At 37.6% G+C, this 19,545-nt stretch overlaps 1 long non-coding RNA gene across 2 annotated transcripts; it reads left to right on the top strand.

The window, feature by feature from the left end:
- Positions 1-3,152: 3,152 nt before the first annotated feature.
- LOC104870034 lies at positions 3,153-10,439 on the top strand. 2 transcript variants are annotated; one of them, XR_782438.1, is made up of 3 exons: positions 3,153-3,189; positions 5,147-5,319; positions 10,348-10,439. It is a non-coding gene; the product is annotated as an uncharacterized LOC104870034 (long non-coding RNA). The 2 variants fall into 2 exon arrangements; XR_782439.1 differs by lacking the exon at positions 10,348-10,439 and adding an exon at positions 8,849-9,018.
- Positions 10,440-19,545: the final 9,106 nt, after the last annotated feature.

The following is a 19,545-nucleotide window of genomic DNA, read 5'->3' as shown; positions in this document are numbered from 1 at the left end:
GTGTAAGAAGTTGATAAAGGTACCATTACTGTGTAGATTGTGGCTGCTAGGAAGACCTATGAGTTTCAAATACTTAGTGAATTTAAAATGGACCTAAAGGAGTAGCCTTGTCTTGCTGCTAATAAAAGTTGCCTAAGAGACTGGATAGACAACAGAAATTTCTTAGAGCTTTCTCTACCCTAGGGCCCAGGGAAGAATCTCTAGCTTAGCATCTCTGGAGATGATCTCTTTTGCAGGAAAAGTGCCCTATTTTCCTCTCTCTCCCTCTCTCTGTCTCTCTCTCTCTCTCTCTCTTTCAAGCAGTGGTTTGAATTTATTGGTTTGCTAGCAATACTTCTCTAAACATAACTGAAGTCAATTGTAGCTTCTGCTTTGAGAGTACCTACTGGAGTAAGGATATGAGTTTCCTGAGGAAAATAAGATCACATGCTAGTAAAGGGTAGATAGTCCAGTCTGGTTTTATTTTCTGGGCCTCTCTCCAGATGGTAGCTACCTACTCTGGAGTGAAATAAACCTTGAAGGATGATCTAGGGGGCACAAGAATCAAGCAGAGACTCATGGAGCACCATAATTGTTTCCCTTGTTTCAGATCAGGAACTCCATATCTGAACCTAGCACTCCTTTTTCTTTTTTAATTTCCCATGTAGAATTTTATTGGTCCCAACCAGTATAAGAAAATATGTTAACACATTCAAGGTGGTTTTTTTCAAAATTTTACCTTTATGAACATTATATCTAATTTTCAAACTTTTTATGGTACTGGGGACTGAACCCAGGGCCTTTGCACTGAACAACATATCTAAGTACTTTCTTTTATTTCCTACTTTAAAGACAGTTTCTTGCTAAACTGCTAAACTGACTGGGTTGGCCTAAAATACGTCAAATATATACTAATGACACAGTAATTCTACTGATAGGTATATCCCAGAAGAAAACAGTTCCTCAAAGAAATAATTGTACACAAAAGTCTGTAGTAGTACTATTTACAATGCCCAAAGATAGAAACATCCCAAATATCTACCTACTGTTAAATGAATGAACAGAAGGTATTACACCTATACAGTAGAATATTAATCAGTCATAAATAGGAATGAAACACTGATGCACAATATATTGAGAATGAACCTTAAAACACATAAAAAGTCATATATCATATGATTATATTTTAAAAACATTCAGAACTGGGAAAATTAAGGACACAGGGCTAACTAGTGGGTGGCCTGGAGTCAAAGGAAGAGTGGACAGGGAGTAACTGTTTAATGGATTTCTCTTAGGGTAATGAACATTTCTTGAAAGTAGATGGAAGCACTGGTTATACAATATTGTGGATGAACTAAATGTCACCAAATTTTACTCTTGAAAAGTACTATTTTTAAATGTATTAAGGAGCAATTTAGTATTTCTCTATACCCTCGCGCGGGTGAAAACCAAGTACAGAGAGGAAAATACTATGATGCTAACTCAATATCAGAATTATACTATAAAAAAGATAAAATTGTCAAAAATCATCTTCTGTTGAGATTTTCTTTATATTAAGAAGTAATGCTTGCTTGTGTTCAAGTGTAAATGTAATAAGAGACACCTTATCCTTAAAACATTCAGTACCTCTAAGCCTGAAGCTACTCCTTGCCCTATAGAACCTGAGAACAAAGTTTCTAAGACAACTTTAAACCTTGACCACCAGGATGGAGTATCCAGGCCAGCCAGAATTAAAACCTTCATGAGGCTATATCCATCCTTCGCTAAGTTGTTCAGGCCCCTCCCAGACAATATCCCTTGCAGGAAGTAAATGGCAAATATGGGACTGTCTGTGTTCAAGTGTCTTTTTCTCAGTGATGTAAGACGGACTAAATGAGACCTAATGAAGTTTTTGGATGACCCTGGTATGTACATTAAGGTCTTCAGAGAACTTACTCAGACCTATGGGGTACATTAGGAAGATGTAATATTGCTCTTAAATCAAATATTGGTTTTTAATGAGACAAATAGTATTACATTTAAGAACAAATAATTATCTGAATGTTGGAAGCTCAAAAGACAGGCAGACATGGGAATAACTGGTTTCTACTAGAACATAAGTAGTTCCTATACAAGACCCCTACTGGCCTGCCAGTAGATAGAAGATTAAAATCGAAGATACTTTCAGGTGTGTATTCCTAAAGGCCTAAGAAACAGAACTGAGTCCATCAGTTACTTAAATTGTCAACTATTTATCAGAAAGAGATGAGGACATCCCTAGATCCTGATTTGATAAAAGGAAATACTATAGTTTTTCCCAAGTCGTCTTGCAATATGTAGATGGTATAGTGTTATAGGCCCCTCAGAAGAGCTTTCTAGCCAAGACAACAGTGTTCTGCTGAATTTTCTAACAGACAAAGGTTAAAATGTTTCTAGGTCTAAGGCACAACTTTGCAGCCTTGAGGTAAAATACTTAGGCCTTATTATATCTAAGGGAACCCAAAAACTAAGAATTAAACCAATTCTTTCCCCTCAACAGCCCAAGACCCTAAAACTACTAAGGAGATTTCTAGAAATTACAGGCTTTTGTAAGATAGTAGGATATAGTGAGATTGTGTGACCCATCTATCAGCCTGTAGACAAACCCAAAAGACAGCCATATTTTAACCTGGGAACCTGGTTTCCAGACTGCATTCCAGAAGCTCAAATAAGCACTTTCAAGGGCCTACGTACAGGACACCATTTCAGTTTGTATGTTAATAAAAGGCAAGACATGGCTTTGGGAATGTTTCTACAAGATCAGAGAGCTGCTCAACAGCCTGTAGAGCATTTAAGTCATAAATTAGATATTATAGATTTAAAATATTTATTTTTTAAAGCCTTAAACAATCGAGTTTGAATACTTTAATTCTTTTCAAGAGGCAAAAAGCAGCCATTCAAGTTCTTTGATTATTGATTTGATTTGATGATTTGCAATGCAATTGGAGTCAATCATAGCTTTTGTCTCTAGAGATGTGTTTTGCTAAGGATTGCAGATCCACCATTAAAAGCTCCTGATATTAAATGTCTTTTGATGTTTAAGATTTAGTTATTGCACCATATTTAAAGGCACTCTTCTTGTCCCTTCTCCACAGCCTGCCCCTGAAAAATAACACAGTTCTCAATAGTATTTAATTCAAGGCACTTCCCTCCTCTGTGGCTGCTGGATTTCAAGACAAAACTTGCAGAATGGTGAGTTTCCCTTTCTTAGAAATCTTCCAGAGTAAAACTGACCTTCACTTATTTCTGGGCCATATAGAAAACTGGCCTAGGCTTAATCCTGAATCTCTTGAATCCTGTGTAGTTTGGTATTTTAATCAGATAAACTGTAAGCTTAGGGCCCATCTTAAAATTGTTTTTTATTTTACAGGTATAGAGAAGACTTTTATTCATTTTGATTTTTATTACAAGAGATCACTGTTGATTGATCTACAAAGTTCTGACTAGTCTTTTATAATTATAAACCTAAAAATTATAAAAGTTATTATAATTCAACTTGGCCAAATAAATCTGAGTGGACTCTGGTTTATAAAAAGTTGTTGTTGTTGTTGTTGTTGTTGTGTGTGTGTGTGTGTGTGTTTCTGTCTGTCTGTCCAATTTGTTACAACACACACAGCTGTTCTGTTTGTGCTTTTTTTTCTTTTGGCATTTTAGATTTTTAAAGATGTTTGCCAGTAACTCAGGTTAGCTTAAGATAAATATTAAGGACACATTTCCCCCAGATTGCCAGATGATCCAAATAATATCAATTGGTTTTGCAAATATAGTACATATTGTTGATATATAATATCTTGGGAATCTTTCATTGGTCCAAATGTGTTAATTATTATGATCTGGATCTCATAGGTCATATAAAATTAGATAAGATGATTAAATATAGATCCCTGGGCTTAGAAAAACTACTGGACAGGACTTCCCTTGGTAAATAAAGGAGTGACTGCCTAGAAAAAATTTATTCCAGCCTTTGTTCCCAAAGGGGACCCCAAGAATTTTCACAGCCTTGTGAAAAATACATTGCTAAACATATTATTGTGATACTCCTAAGTGAAATAAATAAGTCACACATGTGTAAGTACTGAATAAGTTTCTCTGGTGTGAAAAACTATAATAGTACATAAGATCCTAATGATATAATTGACAATGTGAAATAGGAAGAAAACGGCTAAAGGTGTAGGGAAAGTGGGAAGGGTAGGGTAAAGGTAATGAGGGAAAAGAAAAAAATGAGATAATGAAAAACTGGAAATAAAGTGTTTATAAATGGGGAGGGTAGAAGGGGGTAAAGGGAGGGTAGGGACAAGGGGGAAAAATGAGAACCAAGACCTGTCATGTAAAGGTACAAGATCCCAATGATGAATGTAACTGTACTGTTTATCTAAAATGTATCAATAAACTCAGTGAGAGGAAAAAAAACGTATTGCTGTGATATGTATACATTGGTCATAGTCAAATGGCTAAATTTTCTATGGGAAAACAATAAGGTTTTGTTTATTTGTTTGTTTGTTTGTTGGTACTGGGGATCGAATTTAGGTCATTGTGCTTTCAAGGCAGGTGCCAGAACCACTAAGCCAAATGCCCAGCCCTAAAGGTTTTATTTTAAATGCTCTTGGTACAAAACAAAATTAAAGGACAAAAGGTTATCTGTAACTGATAGTCATTGTTATTTCATGGTGTATATATTCATGCCTTGTGGGTGTACAAGTCTTCTAGGATACTGTTTATGGTAATGATCTTTTTGACTCAGGTATCTGCCTTTCTCTTGCACTCCAGCGACTTTTGATAAGAGATACATGTCAAGCCAGCATGAGATAACCGGTCAAATAATAGTTTTCTTTAAAACTTATATGATGTATGTTATATGTGTCACCATGCTTAGAATGCTCAGTTGCCAAACAGTCAAAACAACATCACACACTAGAATTAGAGGTTGCACATTGTGAACTCCTAAGATACATTTATAGGTCAATATGTACGTTCTCTTTAGATGGCATCCTACTAAAGGATAACAGATAAGAGTTTTCTTTATATCATTTAATGTCTTGTGACCAGATGGAGGTGTTTGACTGAAAGCCTATTCCATACTAAGATGAACATGTAAGTATTATAATCTGGCCCATGCATTCTTAACTTTCTTTGATTTTGTCTCCTCCAGACTTAAAAGCTGTGCAGCTACCAAGATGACAATGACAGGTGCCTACCGGAGGCCTTTAGATAGACTCTCTGTAGAATAATTTGAACTGCTGATCACAGCTATGAACCTCTTCAGCTGGAGTAACCAGAGCTGTCTTCGTCCTTTACCCCCTCACAGTGGTTAGGGGTGCATAGGTAAGTTCATTAGATATCTTGTAAGCAGTTAGACAGGGACACCCTCAAGTAGCCAGCCCTCAAGGAGTCAACACAGCAAGGAACCAACATGGATGACAATAAAGACAGATTCACTGTGGCCAGAATTGTAAAAGGAGAGAATTGGTATAAAATGCTATACCCTTGTGCTTCCCCTGGTTTAAAGATCAGCGATTGATACTCTAAAGAGATATTGATCACCCGGGGGGGCAGGGTCTTAGCCCAGCCTTTCCAGGAAATATCCATGACCCCCATTTAATCAATATTGTCTGGGCAACTGTATTTGTAATCTTAATGGTTGGTCATGGTTTTGCCCCACCTCATGCCCACCTTGTAATTTCCATTGGGACTTATAGTTTAGTCCCACTTTGTACCCACCTCACCACATGGCTTTGCTGTATAAAACATCCTGGAGAAGCGGGGTGAGCAGACAACCCACTTGCTGGTCCCCCTTCTGTCTCTCTTAGACAGAAACTTTCTTTCCCTCCATAAATTTTTCCTACTCTTAAAAAATAAGAAAAAGAACAGGAAAATAAAGATTTTGATATTTATTCATGTTGTTCTCCAAATCTTAAGTGGAAGCAAGGTACATAGATCTGTAATAGTTCTTAATTCTCTAATACACTGTAAATTTTGGATGCTTCTTGCTCTCCTACCCTGGATGCCTCTTTTCACAAATGTACTTGTCTATTCCACAGTCTCCCTGATCACATCTTTTATCTCTCCTAATAAAGCTTCCTCATGACTTGATATGTCACATGCTCTGACATTGCCAAACCCCTGAAAGGTTTAGTTTATCTTTACCTTTCACTTTTTTTAAACAATAATTTTTAAAAAGTAGTCCATGACTCCAGATTCTGCACAGCACTTTTCAGATGTAGTGTGAGAGACAGAACCTTCTTTGTAAACATAAAAAGAGCAAAGCCAAACAAAAATAAGATTCGTGTTTAAGAGTGATTAGTAAATTTTGAGGGAAAAAGAATGTTCCTGTAGCAACTTTAATTTTTGTCCTGATAACCATATAATCCATGGTAATCTTAAAAGATAAATTTTACAATGTTTTAGTTGCCAAATAGATATGAAAATAACTATACCATGGCAACCTAAACAATGGTCATGTTGAAATGTCACTACTTAAAAGGTCTGAAGTAAAAATCTATTTAAGAAATTGGGATAAACTTCTCTCTTTATGCAATATAATAATGCAAACTTAGTAGTCACAGAACTAAATGGCCAAGAGAAAGCTATAAAAATGCAAATGATTATTTTATATCCAAAAATTTGCAAATGTGATCAATGTTAAATATATTCTGAGTCTCGTCCTCCCCTTATTTAGATACTTTGTAATGGCAATGTTTCAAACCAGTTGCCAGATTTTATATTAAGCTTCTTTGCTCAAGTGGCAAACAACCAAGCCAAAAGTCTCGGTGGCTGACAAGTATTACATTTTCCTCCTGTTACTTACCAATGCCTGCAGGTATCTTCCATGGCTTTGTTCCACATCTTCCTCTTATATGACTCTTATATGATGAAGGGTTAACCCCTATTTGGGACTTAGATTCTCATATCATGAAATTGAGGTTACATGTAATAGTTCTTAAAGCTTCTATTGTATAGGAATAAATATCTGCTCATAGTTGTTGGCCAATGCAAGTCACGTGACAAAGCCAAATGTAATGGCCTGGGGATGTAAACTCATCCAATAGGAGACACTGAAAATCACATGGCAGTAGATGGGTTAAATCAACAAAAAGAAACATTCAGAGGACTGATAACACAGCTTATTGGATATCCCTTATACCATAAGCCTTAGAAGTTATGAAAAATTTTACACCTCCATAAGGAGAGCTACAAACTCAGATTTGTGTTTAAGAGTGATTAGTAAATTTTGAGGTGAAAAGAATGTTCCTGTAGCAAGGTAAGTCATCTTCAGGGCCTGTATTCTTCAGTTTGGCTTCTTTACGTAAATGCTTCATCTCCAATTTGCTCTTTTTGATCATATGCTCCTCTCCTTTTCCTTTGGTACTCTTTTCTCCTTCAACAAATACAGTCACGTTGGATCCCGTGCTCTTCTCTTTATCCTCACAGTCCAGTTTCATGGAAGAGTTACCAGCTCTGCTCCCTCAGCGAGCATTCGGGCCCTCTCTTTCATGTCTTTCATTCTATCAAAAGTTCACTTAGAAAAGTCCTTGACTGCCTATGAATTCCCTTCACAGGCATTATTTTATTTGCTTTCAATTGGTTTCAGCATTTGCCACTTTGGGTCACATTTATTTATTTTTTTGTGGTTCTGGGTATCAAACTCAGGACCTTGCACTTGCCAGGCCGGCGTGGCGCCACTGAGCTACATCCCAGCCCTGATCACATTCTTTTTTCTCCCTTGATTTCAAAACCTAACTCTCTCCTGGACCTTCTCTGACATCTCCTTATGTTTGTTATCATACTGTCCTTCCTTTCACCTTGCAAAGCCTTGTGGCCTCCCAGACTGCTGTCCTTGCCTGTCTTTGTCTTCTTTCCATGCCCAGTCTGCATTCTCTCAAACAAAATGTCAGCCACCTACAGAGTTTAGATAATTGCATAGCTGTGACTAGCTCAGCTCTTACCCGACTTTAAAATTTCTGAGCCTCTGTGATGCATTATCCCAAATATACTGTGTTTCTTTATACTTCCAGAACTTCATATCCATTTCCCCCATCCAGAAGACCCTGCCCATGTTATAGCCTACTCCCTAGATCTTAATGTCCAAGCATAGTAAGTCTCCAGCTCCCCACTGAGTTGATAGCTTCCTACACTGTGCACAGCTTCTCCATGATGCCATCACTCTGTACTGTCAAAGCTAGTTTTTGTTTGCTTCCCTCCCCATTCAGCTCTTTCAGGGAAGAAACAGTGGTTGTTTTCATATACTCAGCAACAATTCCCTGCCTAGCAAACAGCACACCTTCAACAATACTTTACAGTCATTAAAGAATGGCTGGAGTAATGAGATATGGCTGGGACAGATAACAGCAGAACAGGGAGACAGATCTTTTGCAAAAGGGAAGGGGACCAAGAAATGGAGGGCGGAGGGGAGAGAAAGGAGGAGAAAGAGTTAAGATGTGTTGTGTACATGCACTAGTTCCCCTTGATGAAGTTTCAGTCCAGACCGCGTTCAGCAGGCTCACACAGCAGAAGTGGCAAAGTGGAAAAGCCTGGGTGGAACAAAAATGCTCATGTCAAGAGGGCCAGTGAGTGGAGAGAGAACCGGGGAGCTGGGCGGGGAGACACAGTCTTCCACGCGAAGGCCCCCGTCAGTGACCTACCTCGCCCAAACAGGCTTCACCTCCAACAAGTCAGCGACAGCAGGGCCCTCCCAATCCCGATTCAGAAAGCCCTGCCTATGTACACGGAGGCCTTTCAGGGACATTCTCCATCCAACCCATGATGCAAGGCTTAAAATCCATGAGACAAGCAGTCAGAAAGAAAAGAAAGAAAAATTATGGGATGAAACTTGCGCCCGTTTTTGTTGTTTCAGCCATTAGTGGTGAGGGCTTCCTGGAAAAGTCAGGATGGATCACCATGGACCTACAGAAACATATCTATCCCCAGAGTCTGAGCAGCTGTAAGAGCATCCAAAGGATGGCTGAGGAGTGGTAGGCCCAGCCACTGCCTGACACATATTGTTTGAGCCAGTATATACATGACAGTAGGTAAGAATTACAAAACAACTGTCATTTCACTTCCGTCCCCTAAACCTTACTTAAGAATGTCTCTTGCAGCCTACTGTAACCAGAAATATACAGAAAAAGTAATTCTGGGAAATGCAAGTCGGCCTCAACAAGATAACTGGTTTAAGCAAAGTAAAAGTAAATTACGTTCTTCCCAAAATGTTCTTGGATGATTGCTTCCAGGAACTGTCTCGGACACTAAAATCCACGGATGCCCTCATATCCTCCATATAAAATGGTGTAGTGTTTGCATATAACCTCTGCCTATCTTTCATATACTACTTCATTTATGAATTACCTATAATAACTAATGCAATGCAAATGCAATGTTAACAATTCTAAATTATATTGGTTAATGAATAATGACAAGGGAGTGAAACATCTGTACACATTTAACATACTCATATTTTTAAATCTGGGGTTCATTGAATCTGCAACTGTGACAATGGAAGATAAGGCAAGCCAAACTGTATAAAGAACGGGCTGTATGCCAAATGACATCTCAGGCTGGTATATAGTACGGGTAACTACGGTGTACTGATTTTCTGTGTGTTTCATTCCTCAGGCATCACCTCATAACCCAATTCTGTAGCATCTGTTACTGTTCCCAATTTCCAGTTGTAGAAACTGAAGTCCAAAGTGGTTGAGTTATCTCTGTGCCTAAGGTTACAGAGCCAGCAGAGGTGGAATTTAAGCCACTCATGCATTGCTGCTGGATAGACACCCACCCCCCGCCAGGAGACTCTGCACCTCCCTGCAAGAAGTTAGCAGTTTTATAGCCTGTGCATTACAAAAGGGTTTGTGGCACATCAAGCAGCACCAATCCTCTTGTGAGCATTGCAACATTGCTTGTCTGATTCAATTTTGCTGGAATTTATTCTTATATTATTGATTCACTGTTATTTTATGGTGCATAATATAAACTGAAGTGTAAAGAATTTACTTGTCATTTATACTTTAATGTCTACTGGAATTTCTATAATGAAAATCATTAAAGCCTATATGGCTTTGCTCATACAAATCAGGGCAAGCTTGGCTATTTCTGACAGAGAACAGGGACATGGCAAGCTGACATCTCTCAGTATATCATTAATAAATTAGAGGATGAATAAGCTCATTAGCAATAAGTCAATGAATAACTATTTAAGCCCAAGGGGAAATACTTTTTTAAAAAACTTTCAATCACTACTATATGAGAGATGCATTTGTCACATAATGTTGCATACATGAATTAAAGTGCATGCAATTTTTCTCGTTCATTGACAAAAAGCCAGATTTTCACAATGAAATGCTTCCTCTGTTTCAGGAGACGGGATCTGAAAGTGTCTGGAACGTGCCCAGGGAGGCAAAGGCAGTGGGAATCAAGGCTGTTTGCTTGGAAGTCTTCTGAGATTGTGCTTGTGCAATCCTGTAAGTCGTAATTTGAAAATGAAAACGCATTGGGAGTTTTCTGTGACAGCGACTTTGTATTGCCCAAGTTCCAAGCTGCTTTCTATCAGTTGACCACTTCCCTCTTTCAGGGACTGCCGACACTTCCTTTACCACACATTCTGCCTTGGGAGAGGCCTGGTTGTCTGTAATGCGTGCATCACCTGCCAAACAGCAGGATTGCACAAAGCACCAGGATATAGTCCCTATCCCAAGCAACTCAATCCTAAATAGCCAATTTGTATGAAATTCAGAAACTACAACTTTCTAAAAATATATTGTTTTATATGAAGTAATTTTCCCCGAAGCAGCTCATTCGAAGCATATCATCTGCATATCATCTGCTTGTCTTGGCCTGCAGAGTGTCTCCCATCCCAACCTCTGCACTGGCTAATGCTCGCCTCTCCCACTGCAGGTCCAGCCAAGTTCAGCTTCTCCTGCTCTGTTGCCGGAAATCTATCCTTGCTCATCCAGTCCGATTCCCTCATGATTTCCCATGAAACTTTCCCAAACTTTTCTACTTCTCCCAAATCAAATCAACTCTCTCATTCTTGCCAAATCCTGGCAAGATCCAAATACTGTCCTCTGTCTTGTCTGACAGAACTTCCAGATTTTTATTTTACATGCACTTCATTTTGCTCTCAGGGACATAGTGACTAGATAAAATAAAATATTTTCCTGGCTCTACCACACAGTTGTTTTTGTCTCAGCGCTCCACAGCACAGGAAGGTTAGGCTTCTTTGTCTTTTTGTTTCTCTTTGCTCTTGTAATTTTTTGTTTTCACTGAACACAAGGTACTTACAAAGAACTGCTGTTGCCTCTTGTAAAAGTTAAGTCTCAAATTCCAATTCTGCTACTTCCTCCAATCATGTGATCTTGTTCCAGTAACTTAATCTTTCTGACACTCAGTGTTCTCGTCTACAGTATGTTAATAATAATGACAATAAAATATAGCAATAGTCACAATAAGATCTAGCTAATATGATCTTGCACTCTTTTAAGAGTGTTCATTAATGTTTAATGTGTAAGAGTGTACATAATGCAGAAGAGTGATTATTTTGTAGCATATATATGCCATAGAATACCAAGTATTCATTAAAAATAATAATGTAATAACATGAAACTATGTTTATGATAAAATAGTAAATAAAAAAGCAAGTTTCAAAACAAAATATATGACCATTTATGTTATAACAATACAGTAGATCTATAAATAATATTTTCTCCCTATTTTTGTAGATTTGATATACCTACTCATATGCATACATGCATGGTTGACCATGTGTTTATGAATTACATAGTTTAAAAATTTTCAATAAACATTTTAAAAATAGAATCAATAGGAAATATGACTATTAAATAAAAACTGATTTGAACAATCATACCAGAACCAGCAATTTAAGCAAATTAGTACCTACTCATGAAAGTAGAAACTGAGCTAAAAATCAGCTTTAGTCCAGTTATGATTCAAAGAATTACTTGGATATACCCTTCTTAGGAAATGCCAACTAAGACAAGATTGCATTTTTCTGAATATCCCCATTGAGAACACACATTTCTAATTAGGGATGTCTGATAATTTTTAACAGGCAATGGTCATTTGTCATGACCAGAAATGAATACAATTGCTGATCAAGCTGGCAATGCTTTCAAAGCTATACTACATACATATCACATTCATCCAAAGAGATAATTTTTTAAGGAATGTTTCAGAGGCAATCAATAGTGCACTCCTTTTACATCACACAAAGACCAAAATACATTTCCAAATTGCATTTTGAACCAATAACCCCAATCATACTTTGAGGGAGAAAATCTACACGAATAGCGTAGATAATATGAAAGAAACAAATGAGCACTGCCTTCACTTTTGCCCATGTAATGCGATCGACAATTTTCTTAACTTTGGAGTCAAACAGAAAGTTCCCTTTCTATACCCATCTTCAGATATTTAAACACTTTTTGTATGCACTTATCTATTGACTCCTAAAAATATTTGGGCAAAGTCAGAACTTAAATATTTCAGAAATTTTTATCATGGTCAAGATTTTTGTTGCTTCCATTGTTATTTTGCTATGCTTTAGAAGTCTAATTACTTATGTGAATTTCACTACTCAGGTTTCATTCTTCTGCTTAGTTTCTAATTAGAATGAGTGTCTAAATTTTTTAGTAATTTCATTAGTCCTGGAAGTTGCAGTATTTATAACGTAAGAAATATCTTATACCCTCTTTTAATAATTTTATTCCTGTCATTATTTAATTTCTATAAGTCATTTCAAGTGTCAAGTATCTCATTTATATTCCTTACAACATTCTTACTTTGAAATGAAGGAGAAAAAAAGCTCTTCTTTCAAGTTTACCATGGTTACCTAGCACTAAATAAAAGCGCTGCTTCACCTTGAAATCCAGTGCAACACTCAACTTGTTACCTTCACTTGCCGTGTGTATTTGGCTGTGCATTGACTTCTTACGCGTTTTTACAATAATACAACAGAGAAACTTCTTTGCGTCCAAGATTAATCTCTTCGCCTACCCTCGGAAATTTGTTTTGCCATTCAGATCCATTCATCAGTGCTGCTTTTCACTCAGCTCTTGCTCTTCAGCATTTAACAAGCTTGAGACTCTTTCACTGAAATTTGAGAATGAGACAGAGACTGGCAGACAGAGATAGACAGACCGTTCTCTTCTGTGCTCCCCAGTTCTGTTTCTTGCTTCTGAACAGTCATTTTCCATCTTTAAAAAAGAAATCCTCTTGGTCCAGTAGTTTTCACATGTTTCTTCAATTTACTTACTCTTACATTCTTCCAAAGCCATAGTGCTCAGGCTTTTTCCCTCAAAACTTCCACTGATATGGTTTTAATTACAGTCACTAATGAGCAGCCATTTTCCAAACCCAGTGGAAAATTTTCAGGCATTTACTTGATTTCCTTGGCACTGTGCATCTCAGCACTCTGTACCACTTCCTTCTTAAAGCCCCACTTGGACTTCTGTGAACCACACTGTCTTTCTGTTCTCTTTCCACCTGTGATTCCTTTTTGCATATTTTGGAGATTTATCACTTAAAACTCGATGTTCCACCACGAACCATATGTACGTATCCTGATCATTCCTTCCTTGTTCAGGGACTCAACTACTACTCTTCCCTCATGGCATTCTGACCTCTGTGCTGAGATTTGCTTCTGGAGTGGCGATCTATATTCATCTGGAGGCTCCACGATCCCGCTTAGCCTCTGTGTTCTATTTTTGCCAAATGGCATCACCCAGTTGTTCAAATTGAAAGGAAGGTCAGAGTCCTTTCATTTTCACTTCCCATATCCATTGAGTTTTCAGTCTTGCCAATGCTATTTTTAAGGATTTAAAAATATTACTTTAGGGGGATGGGGATTTAGCTCAGCAGTTCGGTGGCCTGCCTCGCAAGCGCAAGGACCCAAGTTCAATCCCCGGTTCCCCGCCAAAAAAATATTTTAGGGACTATTTTTACTTTCTATCTAGATTCCTATCAGTGCCTCACTAGACCTCTGATAGTTTCAGCATCTTGCACCTGCTACTCTCTAATACCATCACTATAAACTTTTGAATACACAAATCACTAATACCTCACCTACTTCGAGATAAAACCCAAGCCTAAGGCTTTGCATGATCTGGTTCCTGCCTACTTTGCATTCCTATCTTCATGGGCATTCCAAGACCTGGCTATATACAACTTGTAGTTTTGTAAATATGCCATACTCTCTCTTTCCATGCCTTCCCAATATTTTTTCTCTTCCCTCCCTATTGAACTAATTTCTTCTTCAAAGACATGTTCTATTAAGATTTACCTTATTTGAATTTTTCTGAACCCATTACTCAGAAATGAAATAAGTAAGCTTCCTTTGGGATTCCATAGATCTTTGCCTTCCTTATTACATTTGTTTTAGCAGGACACTTTTTGCAAAATTTGAAATTAAACCAAGCCAAAATTAAAAAAAAAAAAAAAGGAGAAACTGAAAGGAAAGTTGAAGCTAGTGAAAATTCCATTAAGTTAAAGCTAATGGGATATCCAAGAAATGAGTTTTAAAGCATAGCTGATGTAGTAGTTCAACCAATGTTTTTAGGAGCTAATTTTTCTACATCTTTGTCTTAGCCTTATTCACTGACAGGCTGTCCTCCTATGGTGGTAAAGAGGGCTATCTGGTGCTTTCGTGAAAATTCTATCCATGATTCCTACAACAATTTCTCATTGGCTTAGCCATGATAAAATGCCTAGAATACTGAATTATTACCTTGGTTAGGATAATTGTTAGGGACCTGACACCCGCTGCCATCACAGGTTCTGTTCTTCTTGCCTCTTAAAATGACCTCATGCTCTTGTCTTTAGTTTCCCTCCTGGCAAGGCCACAGCGGTCGGGTCCGGAGGAGTTAAACCTAAATTTCTGCAGGACTGAACCCATAAAGGGCAACCTGGCCTGTGATAGGTTAAAAGTAGCCCACTCCTCATGAATAAGCAATAGCCCAGCCCTAAAACAATACAAGGACCTTCCTTTCTTTGTTCTCTCTGCATCTCTTCCCTCTCTCTTCTCTCCCTGACCTGCCTTCCTGAATAAAGTCTCCCGTCAGACTGCTCTCTCTCTCGGTGTGTGGCCTGGTTGCTGAGTGTCGCTGTGCCTCTACAGTAATGAGAAAATCTGATTGGCTGGGCTCGCATTATATTTCCATGCCTGTGAAGTGACAGCTGGAAGGGTCATTGCCCTCCAAACCTGAGAATAAAACAGAAATAAAACAAAACAAAACAAAATGCTGGACATAGTAAATATGTTCTCTACAACCTTTCCTGTATTATATTATTTCACTGTTTTTAATCTTCTTATTCACTGAAGTGTGAGCCTTCTCAGAGCATGGATTATGTTTTTATCAATGTAGTCTCACTATTAAATACAAAATAAATGACATAATGGGAGATTTCAAAATGCTGAGTAAATGAAAAAATATTCTTTAAATATTACCTCTCTTTGCTACATGTCACAAATTATATTTTGGTATTTTGGTGATTTTTATCTTGTTACATTAGTGGCAGGGGCTAAATGAGAGAAAGAACTTGAGAATAAATAAAACCAGAACTGGGGAAATGGAACTGGTCACAGTTTTAGCTGGCTGTTTCTCCAGTTTACCCACTCTAATCTCCTAGGCAAGGAAGTTTGATGTTCTGAAGCTCGGTTTCTTCACCCTAAACAGGGACTGCCAGTGTTCTAGTTAAAGCTTAATGAAATAATGTTAGAATATAAAATATTTCTTCACAGACTCAGATATACAATAAACACTCAAAAATATTAGCTACTATTACTGGCATTATTGTTTCATAGCCAGAACAGATAAGGCAGAGCTGAAATAATAGAGCTGAAGTACAGAAAAGGTTGATGAATATTATTGCCATAGACAAAATATTTTTACCTCCAAGTAACAGAAAACACTCCAGTGAATTAGACTGAAGAGGGCCTATTACCTAATACACCAAGAAATCTAGAAGCTACATGCCTGGGGATCTCGTCTCAAAGAAGAGTAATCCATCTTCGCAATTTTCAGCCTACAAAGGGCAGGGCTCTGCAGGTTCTTCACATTCTCTCCAGGTATATTTCTGATTGTCCTGTTCTGAAGTATTTGGCTTCTTTTTAATCCAATATTTTTAGCAACCAATCCCTCCTTTGCTCCTTTTCAGATCCCATCCTTACCCAAGCTCAAAAAATTTTAAATCATTTGGCTCTGTCTTGTGGCCTTGATTCTCAAGGCAGAGCTGGCTTAAAAGCCCCCAGTAGTGCAACCACCTAAATGTTGGACAACCCTAAAATTTCCTCTGACAGGTTAATTGGTCCACAGGCTTTGATCTGAGTCTCCAGGAAAGTCTCTGGACATGGGCAAAATGTAGATAAATTTTCTTCCAGAGCATAACACACATGACCTGGAGTCCAACTGTCAATGGAATCCTTCTTCTCAACTGAAATTCTTGAGCCTGGTCTTTACTTACTGCATTACTGTCAACGTTCTAGTCTTCTGAGCTCTGGCCAGAATCTCCCATCAAGCTCAGTTTGCAGCATTCTAGACACAGCAACAACTTCGTTTCTCATACAAACATCTATTTTAGTTACTTTCTTGTCCCTGTAATACAATACTTAAAGGAGGAAGGGTTTATTCTTTTATTTTAACATTAATTTTATTAATACATTTTTATGTACATGATGATCACATTCATCATAGAGAATTTGTACCTGTGCATAATATATCTTTTAAAAATATATCTTGGCTGAGGATTTAGCTCAGTGGTTCCAATGCCTGCCTCACAAGCACAAGGACCCTAGTTCGATCCCTGGTACCAAAACAATAAAAATATATCTTAGTTCTTCTTTCCCCATTCCCCTCCCTTCCGTTCGATCCTCTTCTTCTCCCCATTTACAAAACTTTTGTTTCCATTGCTTTCCTTCCATTCTTTTCATTTTTATCCTTATGTCCTTCTTGCCCTTCCCTCTCCTGACTCACAGTTTGTAGAGGTTTCATTCCACAGTCGGGTGCTTCCATGACAGAGGAACCTGGCCTCGAAAAGTAGAGCACCTCTTTTATTTCTAATTGAATTGATTGGGGTATTTTCTGTCTTTCTTTCTTTTTTATAAGATTGGCTAAGGAATTATCTATTTGGGTTTTTTTTTTCCAAAGAACCAGCTCTTCAGCTTATCAATTTTTTGTATTATTTTTAGGATTCATTTTAGTAATTTATGCTCTTTATAATTTCCTTCCTTTTACTAGCTTAGGGTATGGATTGTTTGTGTTTTACTAGGATGTTAAGGTGCATCATTAGGTCATCTGGGCAAAGTCTTATTTTTCTGATGTGGGCATCCACAGCTACAAACTTCTCTTTTAGGACTGTATTCATTGTGTCCTTTAAAATCTGGTATATTATACTAGCATTATCATTTGATTTTAGGATGTGTCTAGTTTCTTTCTTGATTTCTTCTGTGACCCATTGACTATTCAGGAGGGTCTCGTCTAATTTACATAATTTCCAATTTCTTTGGCCAATTATTTCTAGTTTCATTTTATTATGATCTGATAATTATCCATGGAATAATTTTGATTCTTTTGCATTTGCTTGTGCGTACTTTATGGGCTAACATATGGTCTATGTTAGAGAAAGTCCCATGTGCTGCTCAGAAGTGTGTATATTTTGCTGTTGGGAAGATCACTGTAGCTATGTATTCAAAGTCTATTTGCTCAAAGGTTTGTCTCAACTCTGATATTTCTTTGTTGCTTTTTGTCTAATTGATCTACTTGTAACAGGGGAATATTGTGATCCTCCACTATAATTGTGGCAGTATTCACCTGATCTCTTATGTCCAGTAATATTGGTTTTATGAAGATGGATATGCCAACATTTGATGAATATAGGTTTATATATTGCTATGTCTTTCTGTTGAACTGTTGCCTTAACCAATACGTAGTGACCCCCTGCCTCTTCTGATCAGTTTTGGCTTGAGGACTATTTTGTCTTGAATGTAGGATAGCTACTTCTGCTTTTTTTCAGGTTTTTGTTCCATGGAATATTGTTTTTCACCCTTTGATTTTTAAAAAAATTTTTTCCCCAGTACCAGGGATTGAGCACAGGCAGGTGCAGCTCCACTGAGCTACATCCTGGGTCTGAACCTTTGATCTGTGAATTTATTTTTGGATAAAATGTATTTCTTTCATGCAACATATTGTGATTTTTTTTAAATTCATTATGCTGATCTGTGTCTTTTGGTGGGGGATTTGAGACAATTCACATTGAGAGTTATTACTGAAAATTATTGACCTATTCCTATCATTGTGATATAGGAATGATATGAGACCTCCAAATTATATAGGGGAAATAATATAACTCCAACCTGCTAGATATCAGATACACTGTTTATGGTCCCCCAAATCAAATGAATTCTAAGGAACAAAAGAGGAGAAAACTAGGAAGTATTTATTGAAAGGGAGAGATTTATGCTCCTGAGAGACAGGAAAGCGTCCCAAATGGATTGCTGAGGACATCACTTTTCAGAGGAATTTTTTTAAAGCACAACCACACTGGTACAATGTGGGTTAAAGCTATGAACAATCAATAAAGTTGCAAGTATAGTCACTTAGGTAACAGTGATCCAATAGGGGAATGCGTGGAGCCGCATAGCAAGTGTACGCGGAAAGAACAAGGAACTTCTCCGGAAAAGGTGGGCCCCAGGGCCTTGGTCACCTACAGGTGATTGATGTCTATCTAGACTTCATTAGCCTTGTTGTTACCACTTATCTTATCCCTTGGGGAAGTATGTAGGTCTTTGTCATTTCATCTTTATCTTGAGGCCTGGCTTCCAACTGACGTGCCTGCAGTCAACAGTTGTAATGTGCTATCTTCTGCATTGACTTTCTGGAGGGCTCAGACCTGTAATATTCTATTTAATTTAGCTGTCTATAATAATTGCATTATTTCCCTGTTGCTGATCTTTCTTTCTCCCTTTTTTCTTTCTTTCTTTCCTTTCTTTCCTTTCTTTCCTTTCTTTCCTTCTCTCTCTCTCTCTCTCTCTCTCTCTCTCTCTCTCTCTCTCCCCGCCCCCCTCTCTCTTTCTTTCTTCTTCCCCTGCTGCTTAACTGCTTGCCCTGGTTGGTGTATTCATTCTATTAGATTTTTGGCATTGTTGGCTCCATTGTCTCTTTCTAGGATAGCCTTGAAAATTTTTTTAAGTGATGGTTTTGTGGTCATGAATTTCTTCAAGTACTTTTTATCATGGAAATACCTTATTTTTCCATCAATTTTAAAAAATAGTTTTACAGGATATATAGATCTGAGTTGGAAGTTGTTTTATTTTAGGGCTGAAATACTTCACGCCAAGCTTCTTTGAGGTTTGTGTTGAGAAATCTGCTATCTTTTTGATGGGTTTATCTTCATAAGTAATTCATTGCTTTTCTCTAATAGTGTTTAAGATTATGCCACTGTGTTGGACTTCTGTTTTTTGACTATGATGTGTCATTGAGAGCTTCTTTTTTATACTTGGCTATTTGGATCCATCTACCTTGCTAATCTGTATGTTTAAATCTT

The sequence above is a fragment of the Fukomys damarensis genome, unplaced genomic scaffold (genome assembly GCF_012274545.1).
Source record: "Fukomys damarensis isolate Sample0158 unplaced genomic scaffold, DMR_v1.0_HiC HiC_scaffold_11, whole genome shotgun sequence".
Lineage (NCBI taxonomy): Eukaryota > Metazoa > Chordata > Mammalia > Rodentia > Bathyergidae > Fukomys > Fukomys damarensis.
The sequence above is the reverse complement of the archived record's forward strand: the minus strand, read 5'-3'. Positions and strand labels throughout refer to the sequence as shown.